Source organism: Cololabis saira, chromosome 20 (assembly GCF_033807715.1).
Source record: "Cololabis saira isolate AMF1-May2022 chromosome 20, fColSai1.1, whole genome shotgun sequence".
NCBI classification, from domain to species: Eukaryota; Metazoa; Chordata; class Actinopteri; order Beloniformes; family Belonidae; genus Cololabis; species Cololabis saira.
Genome location: NC_084606.1, coordinates 16,501,364 through 16,513,311, shown reverse-complemented (window position 1 = coordinate 16,513,311; position 11,948 = coordinate 16,501,364).

Sequence of the window (11,948 nt, the reverse complement as noted above, 5' to 3'; positions counted from 1 at the left end):
TAAAAACTTTCTTCTCCTGTGAGGAAGTGCTCCTTTATCCTGACTTTTTATCTCAGTGCATCACAGCTTTCATGTAAAAGTATGAACTCCACAACAAAGGTGCGGTCGTATTAGAAGCACAGGCTGCAGAGAAGCTGTCAAGAAGTGTCCCTAAATAAAGTGTTTCAAAGGTGAGCGTCAAGAAAGATGAGCTCCATATGTCCCTAGTTTCAACAGCACTTTTTTTTTCACAGTTTTTATTTGTGATTTGTTATTTGTGATTCTATTTAGAATTGTATTTCTATGAATTGACTCTGTAATGTTTGAGTTTGTATGTTAACGTTTGGACCCCAGGAAGACTAGCTGTCGTTTTGGCGTCAGCTAATGGGGATCCTTTTTAATAAACAAATTAACAAATAAACACTAGTTGCCAGTGTAAAGAGTTAATGTGGCATTCTTGTGGCTAACCAGGATAACCACAGAGACGCTGAGACTGAAAGTGCAAAAAATAAATGGGTAAAAAAAAACTTGGCAGGAATAACATATCTTGTCTCATAAAGATTAAAGGAAAAAAGATATGTATGCATAAACCATACTTATATAAAATGACTTGCTGATGCAGTGGTGATATTGCACATAAATAATATATGGTACCCTCCATGAAAGCGCTTGAATGAACAGACTCGGGAGGTGATGGTCAGTAACTAATGTGGAGGATTGCAGTGTTTTCAGCCCACAGGTTTGTTCTGCTTCTATATATATATATATATATATATATATATATATATATATATATATATATATATATATATACATATATATATATATATATATATACATATATATATATATATATATATATATATATATATATATATATATATATATATATATATATATATACATATATATATATATATATATATATATATATATATATATATATATATATATATATATATATATATATATATATATATATATACATATATATATATATATATATATATATATATATATATATATATATATATATAATATATATATAATATATAGGGCACAGAAATCTTCACTTGGATTGAGTCCCCTGTCCTGAAAATGCATCACGCAGGATGCAACAGGCGCGGAGGGAAAAGTCCCGTTAACAGGAAGAATCCTGCAGAACCAGCAGGAGGGGCGGCCACCTGCCCCTCCACTTGGGGAGGGTGAGCGGACTGGACGAAGACGCCAAACACAAAAACATTACGCCAGGAATACTTGCTGGGAGAAACAAGAGAAAGTACAAACATGGTGTGTGCTGATGTCATGTTCGTACATTAAGAGGAAAACAAGCAGCATAAATGCAGCCCAAACTATAAGCTTAGTCAAAATTGAATGTTTTATGACTCGTGAGAGAAGAAACTAGGAAATGCTTCTACAAGAGAGGAGTCTGGAATAAGAGCCACCCTTTTAGGAACCACAAGTAAGCCTGATGTTTGAAACCAAATAGCTTATTTGGGATAATATGCAAGTTTGAGGTATCTGCAATGACGTCATATAGGAATTTAAAGTTATATGCTGGATTTAAGCCAATGAGCAGGAAATATGACCCTTCCTGCTCCTTCTCATCAAATCTCTGAACAATATTTGATATTGTAGATCAAATGGAGGCAGTTTCAGAGAACTTTTACACAGACATAAGTCTGAGATAAATGCAAAAATCAGTTTTTCTCTCTCCATCACTCTAAGACAGGATCCTACCTGTTTTGACCATTTTTACATGGAGGCAGTCCTGGAAACTGGTTTTATGTGTGTATCCTAGTCATAAATAACTCCAGGCTTCCTCACAGTAAGCCAAGTAAGGCGTTCCAGAGTAACTGGAGGGGGAGTCAGGCTGAGGAGCTCCGGTCCAGAGAATAGAACCACAGTCTCACTCAAGTTTAGAGGCAGGAAATCAAGATCCATCACATCCATATTTTTGCATCTTTAAGACATACCTTTGGTCCAAGTAACTGATTTAATTGGTCCTGGCTTCCTGAATAAGTACACCCGAGTACAGACTGCATAACAATGGACATTAATGCCATGCAGCGTGATAATAAGATGTAATGTAAGCATTTATACAAGGAAACATGTTGATCCGGACGGACAACTTTGCGGAACCGCACGACCAGCTGTGGTGCATCTGAACGTCTATCAGACTAATATGATTTAGATCTGTTCAGAGTGTTTAGTTAGAGTTTAGTTTAGAGTTCATCCCCAAATTAAATGTTAAAGGAGCATGAGGCAGGATTGTTGCAGGATTTATGAAAAAAATTCGTATACGTTTTAAGTTTTCTAGTAATAATGTCAGATGAAGCGTTCCCAAACCAAAAAGAATGAGCCCTCTAGTGTATCTCTCCATTGCCTTGAACAGGCTGTGTGCTGCAAAATGTGCTGCAATTCCAGGCCGGAATTTCCTGCGCTGTCCTGCGGATGTGACGTCACATGACGCTGCATGCGTGTTCTCCCCGTTCTCCCGTGCCGGTGTCGTGCCAAAAAGTGATTGCCTGTCAGAATCTGATTTCTCCCCTGAAAATGGGTCTTTTTACCTGCCAAAAATGGATTGAAGGCCAAATACAATTAATGAAAGGTTGTTTCTACCTAAATATGATTTGATCTCATTCTTGAGCTTCATAATCTGAAAATCTGATGTTTTAGCGCTATTGTTCAACGGGCTGCTGTGAAGAAAGAAATCAAAAGAAATCAGATTCTGGCAGGCAATCACTTTTTGGCATAACACCGGCGTCACTGTTGGCTGCAGTACCCCCGGCGGCCGTCGTGGCAAAGGGTGGCGCTAACAAGTCTCATTTCCTAGAAGGAGCCTCATGCTCCTTTAAAGTCTCTGTAATAGAAGGTTGTGTCGTGATCAATCACTAAATGAAGGACTAAGAGCTGAGGGTTTAACGTTAGTTTCATGGTGCTCTTTTGTTTTTGGACTGCTGTTTTGTATTTTTCTGAAAATGTTTTTATTCCTTTATTTGCATTTACACACCCCTGTGAGTTTATATATTGCCCTGTTGTTCCTCCTTTACCTGCCAGCGTCTTGCTGCTCTGCTCTGCTTCTCAGCACCTCTTTTCTCTTTAGTTGTCCTTGCGCCTGCGTTTTTTTTTTGTTAGATCCTGCACTGCAGCACTTTTGTAGTTTGACCTTTCTTTGCTACTCCTACCTGCCAGTCTCCTACATTCGGTCATCTTCTCCTCCATTTAGAAAAACACTGTAACTTCACTGCGTATTCTCAATCTTGACTGAAACTGAAACTGAAACACGCACACAAACACTTTAAAATGCAACCACTCCCTTTTCCGCTGTCTTGAAATCTACTTGTAAAGCATACAAGTGAGAATGAAACAAGTAGCCATGTTACGGTACGTTCTTTCTGTTAAATGTTTACACATGAAATCCACAGAACCATCAAGAAGACGATCAGCCTGTTTGGGAGATAATCTGCATCAAGTTAGAGTAAATAAAAAACAGGTTAAACGGGTCACGAGGAAATACTCTTATTTGGTCACTTTCGATGCAGATTATCAGAAAAAGGAAAAACGAAAGTGAGTTCTGTGTATGTTTTAGGAAATGATTCCGGATTATAATTAAAGGGTTATATTTACTTTATAGATGTTTAGTTTTGTCTTGCACCTGTTGTCATCCTTAAGCAGTGACAAAATACTTCCAAAACCTTTAAACATCATGATATGAAATCATCAACCTATGAGGACCAAAACTGGCATAATTAACATTAAAAGCAGGAATATATATATATATATATATATATATATATATATATATATATATATATATATATATATATTTTGTCTTTCCTTTTCCTCATACATGCATTCCTTGTTTTTACATTCCCTCGTTTCCTCTTTTTACTTTACCTTATGCATTTCTGCCTCATAATGTAAATGAGAAGGGCTGCCCTGTTTGGTCCAGCTCCTCGACTATTGCTCAGTAAACAGGAAAAATCAGGATAGGGCCAAAATCAAGAGTATTGCGCAACCAAATCAAATCAAATCAAATCTTTATTTATGTAGCACTTTTCATACAGTAGTAACGCCATGTGCTTTACATCATAAAATCAACATTTAACATAGAAAAACTCACACATTTGGTCATTTTCACACACACATCCTCACTTTAATACCCACACAGCACACATAGCCCCCCACATAAACATTAAAACATAATCATGAACATAAAATAACAAAAAAAAACCCATCATAATTAAATACCTAAATAAATAAATAAATACCTGGCTTGACGCTGAGGTGAGGAACTAAATCTTGGGGATCTATCCACACCAGGAGCCCTCCCACCAATGACCAATGAGGGCATGACCACGGGTGTGACCAGCTGTGACACACTAGGATAAACATACATCCCCTCACATTCATTCATCACCATATAACAAGTTATTGTTGCAGCCTGCAAGATTTCAAATGGCCTATGTCTCAGGCCGTGCCCGGTTATAGTTTGGAAGAGAAAAACAGTATTCAGATACAGAGTTGATCAACCTTACTGTCCGCATACAAGAAAAATATTCTCTGGAAACAAACTTTTCCAGCCATGAGAGATATTTTAAGTTTGCATTTATAAGCAGCCAAAAAATGATTCAGTTATAATGTCCTGGGAACTTCTCATTTGTGCAAAACAGCATGCAAATATATCTTTTTTTTGATGAAATTAAGGCGTATGTTCTTGCTTGGACCTATTTTTTCCTTCTATCTAAGAACAAAATGGAGTTTGTTTTTATTTCTATGTAATTTCATGCTAATTCTGCTGATAGAAAGCCAAACCTAAAAGGGTCTCAGTTTTACAATAATGCAATATTAATCACTTCCTTAACTTTGTGAGCTACTCAGCAGTCTCCGTAAAAATGCATGCAGTTATTCTGCTCCTGGAAGTCGTGACCACACTTCCTGAGGCGCTGCTAAGTACTTGAATCAGCTGTTCCTGCAGTAGCAGCAACTACTTCTACTTCCATATTAATGTATACAAATGCCTGTTTCGCTACGTTCTGGGAGCTTCTCGCTGGCAGCTCATGTCAGCCTGTATGACATCTTGAATAAAAGATGAACCATGCATGGTCAAGAGGTAAATAGTAAACTCCTTGGTGCTTTCTGAAAAACGTTTGTTGAATGTTGATGCAACTTGGCTAATGTGGCCGTACGCTGTTTTTAGAGGCTTCTGATGTTGTTAGCAATCCTTGAACAGGCTGGACAAACAGACGAGGGGTGCAGGAGATGGACAAAAGCCACTTAGTACGTTTACATGCACTAACAGAAACAGAAAGTCAAAATATTGCTTTAATCTGACCGATATTGAATTTTTAAAAGCCATGTATACACCTTAGCCGGGCCGTAGTCGAACCCAATTGAATTTCTTGAGATAAAGCTTTTAGTGCCAGATAAACCGTCCTAATCGGAGTTATTCCGGCATGTATACGCAACCCACACTTAGTAGAGCAAGCAACTGTCCCGGGACTCCCGCCTCTGGAAGTGATGACACTGTGAAAGCCAGAATATCAACACAGTAGGAGAAAACGAACAAAGAACTAACCGGAAGAACACCAACACAAAAGTGCATGTGGCGCCACCTAGCGCCACAGAGTCAAACGCACCTCAATCAATAATCGATTGTTTTCTCGCGCATGTTCACTTGGATTTCTTGGAAACAGTTTAATCCTTAGCTATGTTGTGCGTCGCCCATGTGAAATCTGGACTTATAAATGTATGAATATTTTGTGATTTTGAGGACCTGTAAAACCAGACTTTGCCCCTTCTTCCTGAAGTCCTGCGACCCCCTGCTGCTAACTCCTGGTTATCTCGGCCTGGGTCGAGATAGTCCGTTTACGACCCCACTGCATGGCCGGAGATCAAAACAAGGACCCAGCAGGGTTTCTGCCAGGGAAAACAGACTTCCTTGGGGTTTTATGACACCTAAGCAGGGGTCGGGAAGCAGCGGAGCCCTAAAACCAGGCCTCTTTGGACAGACACAAAACCTACCAGCAACCCCCCCAGCCTGGAACTGGCTTTAATGTGCCTCATAAAATGGCGACCGTGCCATGAACCACAATCCCAGCATGCCTTGCGGGATGGGGCGGCGCCTGAAAGCGCGCGTCCAATCGCAATGAGGCACCGATGACGTCACCGCAGCGCGCGTAGGATCAAAACCCCTGCCGCTGCTCCTTTTTCTCCTCTCTTCCGATCACCCTCTCATCCGAGCTGGATCGTTTGGCTCTGGGCCAAGATCCCATCTCCCTTTCTCCCCCCGGCTGGGGGGAGGTGTAAGGCCCCATCGGGCCGCTCCGGTGGACCTGCAGCCCGTTGAAGCCGCGGTGCACGGAGCCGCCCCCATCAGCTCCCGGTCTCAACTTTTCATCCAGAGTCCTGCTTCACGTGTCCCCGGTCCCTGGGAGCTGGAAAGGGGGGGGAAGCCGCTTCGAAGCTCGGCCCCGGCCCAGGGTGAGACCCGTTCCTCTGTTCTAACTCTCTCTCTCTGCTCTTAAACTTCACCTGAAAGGACCTGTGGACAGCCTGCCCCGCGCAGAACCGAGACGCATCCCGCTGCCCGTCCCGGGGCCACGCGCTCAGGCCGACGGGCACCAGCACTCAGAAGAAGTAGACTGGCCCCGCGCGCCCCCGAGACGACGTGATAGCCTCCGGACCGGAGCTGGAGCGCCGGCTGCTTCAGCTGTACCCCCGTCCTCTCGTGATTCCAGAGTCAGGAGGAGGCGCGGGAGAGGCGGGAGGACTCTCTGGGATCGGACTCCGACCAAAGACCCGGCAGGAACCCCTGATCGGCACCCGGAGACCCGAGGAGGCGTGAGGTTTTGAGACCTGGGTGTATGAGTTTAACTGGGAGTGTTACAGAACTAAATCTGTGTTCAGAGCTGAGATTACATCAGCATCATTATCATGACTGTTGTCATTAATTTGTAGTCACTACTTTCTGCTAGTCATTCATGTTTTAAAGCGCTGTTTTCTGCAGTTGATCACGGTTTAACACCGGGATCATCATCCGTTCTAATTGCACGTGGCCAAGAGGGCGCGTCCATCTTTAAAAGACCACAGGAGCCTCGTTTGAACTGTAGATGTTCTGTATCTTCATTATTATTACATTTGATTCTTTTCTTTTCATTCCATGCATTTAACGTTTATGTTTCATTTTATTGATTGTTGTTTTTCTTGTTAGTTAATGGTTTTATAATAATGTCGTGTGCCATCAGATTTATTCGGGTATTCTACATCCCTTTTGATACCCGTATGTAAATAAATTCTGATTGATTTCTTTATGAGTGGTTGTGTTATTTCATGCAAGATTTGGTCACAAATTGATTTGTTTAAGCAGAGCCTAGTGTTCGGATATCACGCCTTCACTGTTATTCTGTAAGATTTGCTGTTCTGCAGGATAATTCAAATCATAATGAGACTGATTTTCTGCTGTTAGTTATCGAATCCCACCGGAAGTAAGGCCCCGGCGGTGGTGCCCCTACGAGAATTATCATTTTTGATAATACAATTTGATAAATAGTCAACTTTATTAATTATTAATAATTCTTTAATAGAATTATCATTAGCCTTGATAACTGGACAGCCAAGCTACCTATGAGTTGCACAACAGCTAGATTGTTGCCAGTACCGCACTGACTGATATTAACAGCGGAAGGATCTTTCAGGGCTTCATCAATGACGGATTACCGCATGGGCAAAGTGGGCGTGTGCCCAGGGCCCTGGAGCCAATGGGGGCCCTCGGCTTTCAAACATTTTGTTTTTTTTTTATGTGTAAATTAAAATAAATATATAAATTACATATTATGTAAATGTTTGAATGTTATGCAAATTATTGTATTAAATCATTTCAATGTCCTACTGACGTATAACGTTATGACGTAGGTCATAGTTCAAACGCAGGTCAAACCGTTACTCTAGCGGCCAAAATGGAGAAGCGAACAATAAGCGGGGCGGCAAAGAGGAAACGAAAGAAAGAAAAAGACGCTAAAGATGCTGCTTTGGAAGCTGAGGGATTGTGACCCTGCCCTGCGTTTGTGTCCCATATTTCCTGAACTCAAACGTTTCTCTTTCTCCGCAGCGCGCCATCAACACGGGCCCAATTAAGGCTGATTTATGGTTCCGCGTAACACCAACGCAGAGTTACGCCGTAAGGTACGCGCGTACCCTACGGCGTAACTCTGCGTCGATTTAACGTGGAACCATAAATCAGCCTTAAAGCCTGAATTACGCGTTGTCATCCAGGGCTCTCGGTGTCATTCGGACAATGTTTGGCCATTTACCCGGCCTGTGTCTGCGTGCTCCAAGGAGGTCTCGACAGAAATTGATACTAATTGCGGGGACTGTACACTGCTCAATCATTATTAATGGTAAATGTTTTGGTTTTTTTTTTTACCAGTGAAGAAACATACATAGGATGGCAGTAATTTAACCTCTGAAAATAAATAACATAATTTCAAAGTAATGCCGTGTGATTGTGGATTCTCTGCGCTATTGTGTGACCAAACTGAGTGCTTGGGAAGGGCATGCACCGTAGGATATTATTGTAGGTAGGGGCCCATAGCGAGTTTGTGTCCAGGGCCCGTGGTCATGATAATCCGTCCTTGGGCTTCATGATATTTAAATAGAGAATCAAAAACACAACTTGCAGGTTTAGGGGTACAAACACTCAGCAGAGCCAGTAAGAACGTTCACATGCTCCCTAACCCTCCCCTCATCAACCCACAAGTCAAACCAACCCACAATATCTACAGATTAAGCTTCATGTGTCACATTTACTAATCAAGAGGATAGCATGTTTACTTACAAATCATAATAAACAATCAAATAGTGTAACAATAATCTGAACTCAGAAAAAAAAGTACCCATCTGAGCATTTCTGGAAGGATGATCTATGACGTCACGCTACGTTTTTATGAAGAGAGGTTTGGAAGCCTCTTTTTCCTGATGCTGCATGATGCCTCGTAATGGGCGGGATGAAGAGGCCCGATAAGCTGACTGGAACCCGTCCGACTCCTGTCAATCAGAGCTCTGTCAGCGATCCACGCCTGGAGAATATCCACATCCAGCCTCCAGCGGGGGGCGAGATGGTTGGCCCGTGGGTCCATCTCAGCACGATGCTCATCAGATGTTTATTTTCATCCGGCAGCAGCCACGTGCCCTGGACCGCATCCACAGGAAGTAGACTTCAAACAGAGAGGAGTTAACGGGGACCCGAACCGCAAAACACAACAAGAACCATGTTCTATTAACAAAATAGATTTGGTCTCTGAGAACTTGACCTTTTGACCTTTGGAGAGAGGAAGCCTGAGCAGCTCCCTCACAGTATTCCATGAGATGAAACACAATATGTTGCTTCATTGCCAAAGTTTATTCAAGAAATAAAAGAATAAACTAGCTGCCCTTACTATCCCCATAAATCCCAGCAAGTGTATGAAACAGAGTTTCTGTCAATGTATTTTGTTCCACGAGTGATTAGGTGTCAATATGATCCTCCTTCATTTCAGAAAGGGTTGTCTTACATTTCTGATGCTAAAAGAGGCAGTAATGTCAGAGTAGCCGGCGCTTTCCTTAGAAATCAGAGCAGTGCTCCCGGTTTCAGCTGTTAAGTTGAGGTTTGAGGAAATCACTTCGTCTAAACTCGGTTATAGAAAAGATTGAACTTTATACATATTTATGTAAATCTATTTTATTTATGTTCATGTCTACATGTATATGCCTTGAAAGGCAAATTATAGTAAAGACTATAATTATGATGCAACTTCACCTTGGACCAAAAAAAAGAAAAAACAAACCAAAAATGGAAAATAAAGTGTCTTTGAAACAAAAAAGGTGTCAGGTGTCAAAAATACACAACCTTTAGATTAAATAAGGTATATATGTTGGGATATGATTACTCCTGGTGGGACTGTCTACTCTGACAGAGGAGGACTGAATAAACATACTTCCATTACTGTATGTGTTTTTCCATTTACATTTCTCAGTCCTTGAATAGCAACAACATGATGTACTTTACATAATGATAGACTACATGATGTAAGGACCTAACGGCTGTAAAACAGCATCATAGCCTTATTCAAGACCTTTTCCTCTGCAAAAGTTGTGCCGCCAGACAAGTTTGATGAGATTCTGTCAGCCAGACAGGACCAGGAGCATCAGATGGGTTTGCCATAATCTTGCAGTCACATAAGACCAGCAAGAAGATCCTCAAATCTTTCACACTCTTTACAGGTGAACTGCAGTACAGAGTTGGAAAAATGTAAAATGGGGATACCCAACAATTCCAGCTGCAAATAAATAGTCTGAGGGTACCAGGTAAGTGTTTTTATGCATTGATTTACTCAGAATATGACCACGCTTAAGGAGAAAAGTAAACGCTGGTGCATCAAAGGGATCATTAATGTGGAACTTGTTTCATACCTTCACCGTGAAGGTGAGCTGCTTCTTGAATCTGTTCATGTTCAAATACCTGCTAGACGTCTTTAACACGTTCTTTCCAACTAGGTGAATAACTGGACTGAGAGCTGAGTGTCTAAGTTACCAAGAATAAGACTTGAGAGATGATCCAGATTTCAGTAGATTTAATGAAACAGTTGTATGCAAAAGGGTCAGAACAAACATCAGGCATCTCGATGCAGAAAGACAATGAAACAGAGTGATATTCAAACGTAGAGGATGATACAGTAGAGAAAACATTGGTGTTCCCACAGCTAATCTTTGTTAGCAGAGTACCAGTCCTGTAGTCGGCCTGAGGATCTCAGCAGTTTTGTTTTCATCAAGTATGGGAAACACTTTTTTCCTATCCCAGTTCACTGTTAAAGACATATTTCCAGGTAAGGGGTCAGACTGGCCAAACGTGCAGTTTCAGGTTATGTGTGTCAGAGACGTCAGCAGCCTCGTGAAAAGTAAAACACACGCTCTTCGCAGGCTGCCACAAATGTGATGGCTGAGACCACGACTCCGAGCAGAGGCAACCAGGCTGAAGGTGAGCTGATGTGTGGGACTGGAAGAAGGTACCAGTGTTTCTTCTGAGAGGAAGAAACAGGAAAACTGGTTGAAATCCGGTGATTCTGAATATTCAACTGGCGCTTCGACAGTTTGGAGCTTTTTTTCACTGAGTTTGGAATCTTTCTACGACGGAGTATTAGGGCCAAACTAAGACAAAAAAATTTTGGAAATTACGAGAATAAAGTCATAATATAATGAGAATAAAGTCGTAAAATTACGAGAATAAAGTCGTAATGTTGTGAGAATAAAGTCGTAATAGAATAAAGTCGTAATATTATGAGAATAAAGGCGTAATATTACGAGAATAAAGTCGTAAAATTACGAGAATAAAGTCGTAACATTATGAGAATAAAGTCGTAATGTTGCGAGAATAAAGTCATAATATTATGAGAATAAAGTCGTAATATTATGAGAATAAAGGCGTAACATTATGAGAATAAAGTCGTAATATTACGAGAATAAAGTCGTAAAATTCCGAGAATAAAGTTGTGACATTACGAGAATAAAGTCGTAATGAATAAAGTGGTAATTTATGAGAATAAAGTCATAATATTTTGAAAATAAAGTGGTAATTTATGAGAACTCTAACAGGAAGAGCATCTTCTCCCTGATGTGTTAAAATGAAGAATATTGAGCATCTTGTGAAGTTATATTTATATATTTATAATATATTACAACTTTATTCTCGTAATATTACGACTTTATTCTCGTAATTTTACGACTTTATTCTCATAATTTTACGACTTTATTCTCATTACATTATGACTTTATTCTCGTAATTTCCTTTTTTTGTTTTTTTGTTTGGCCCTAATACTCCGTCGTATCTTTCAGAGCGAAAAGACGCTTTAACAATTGTAGAATGGCACAAACCCAATCTTTGATGTCTTTCAACCTTCAACGAAACAATTTAGCTGAATGATTATGTTACT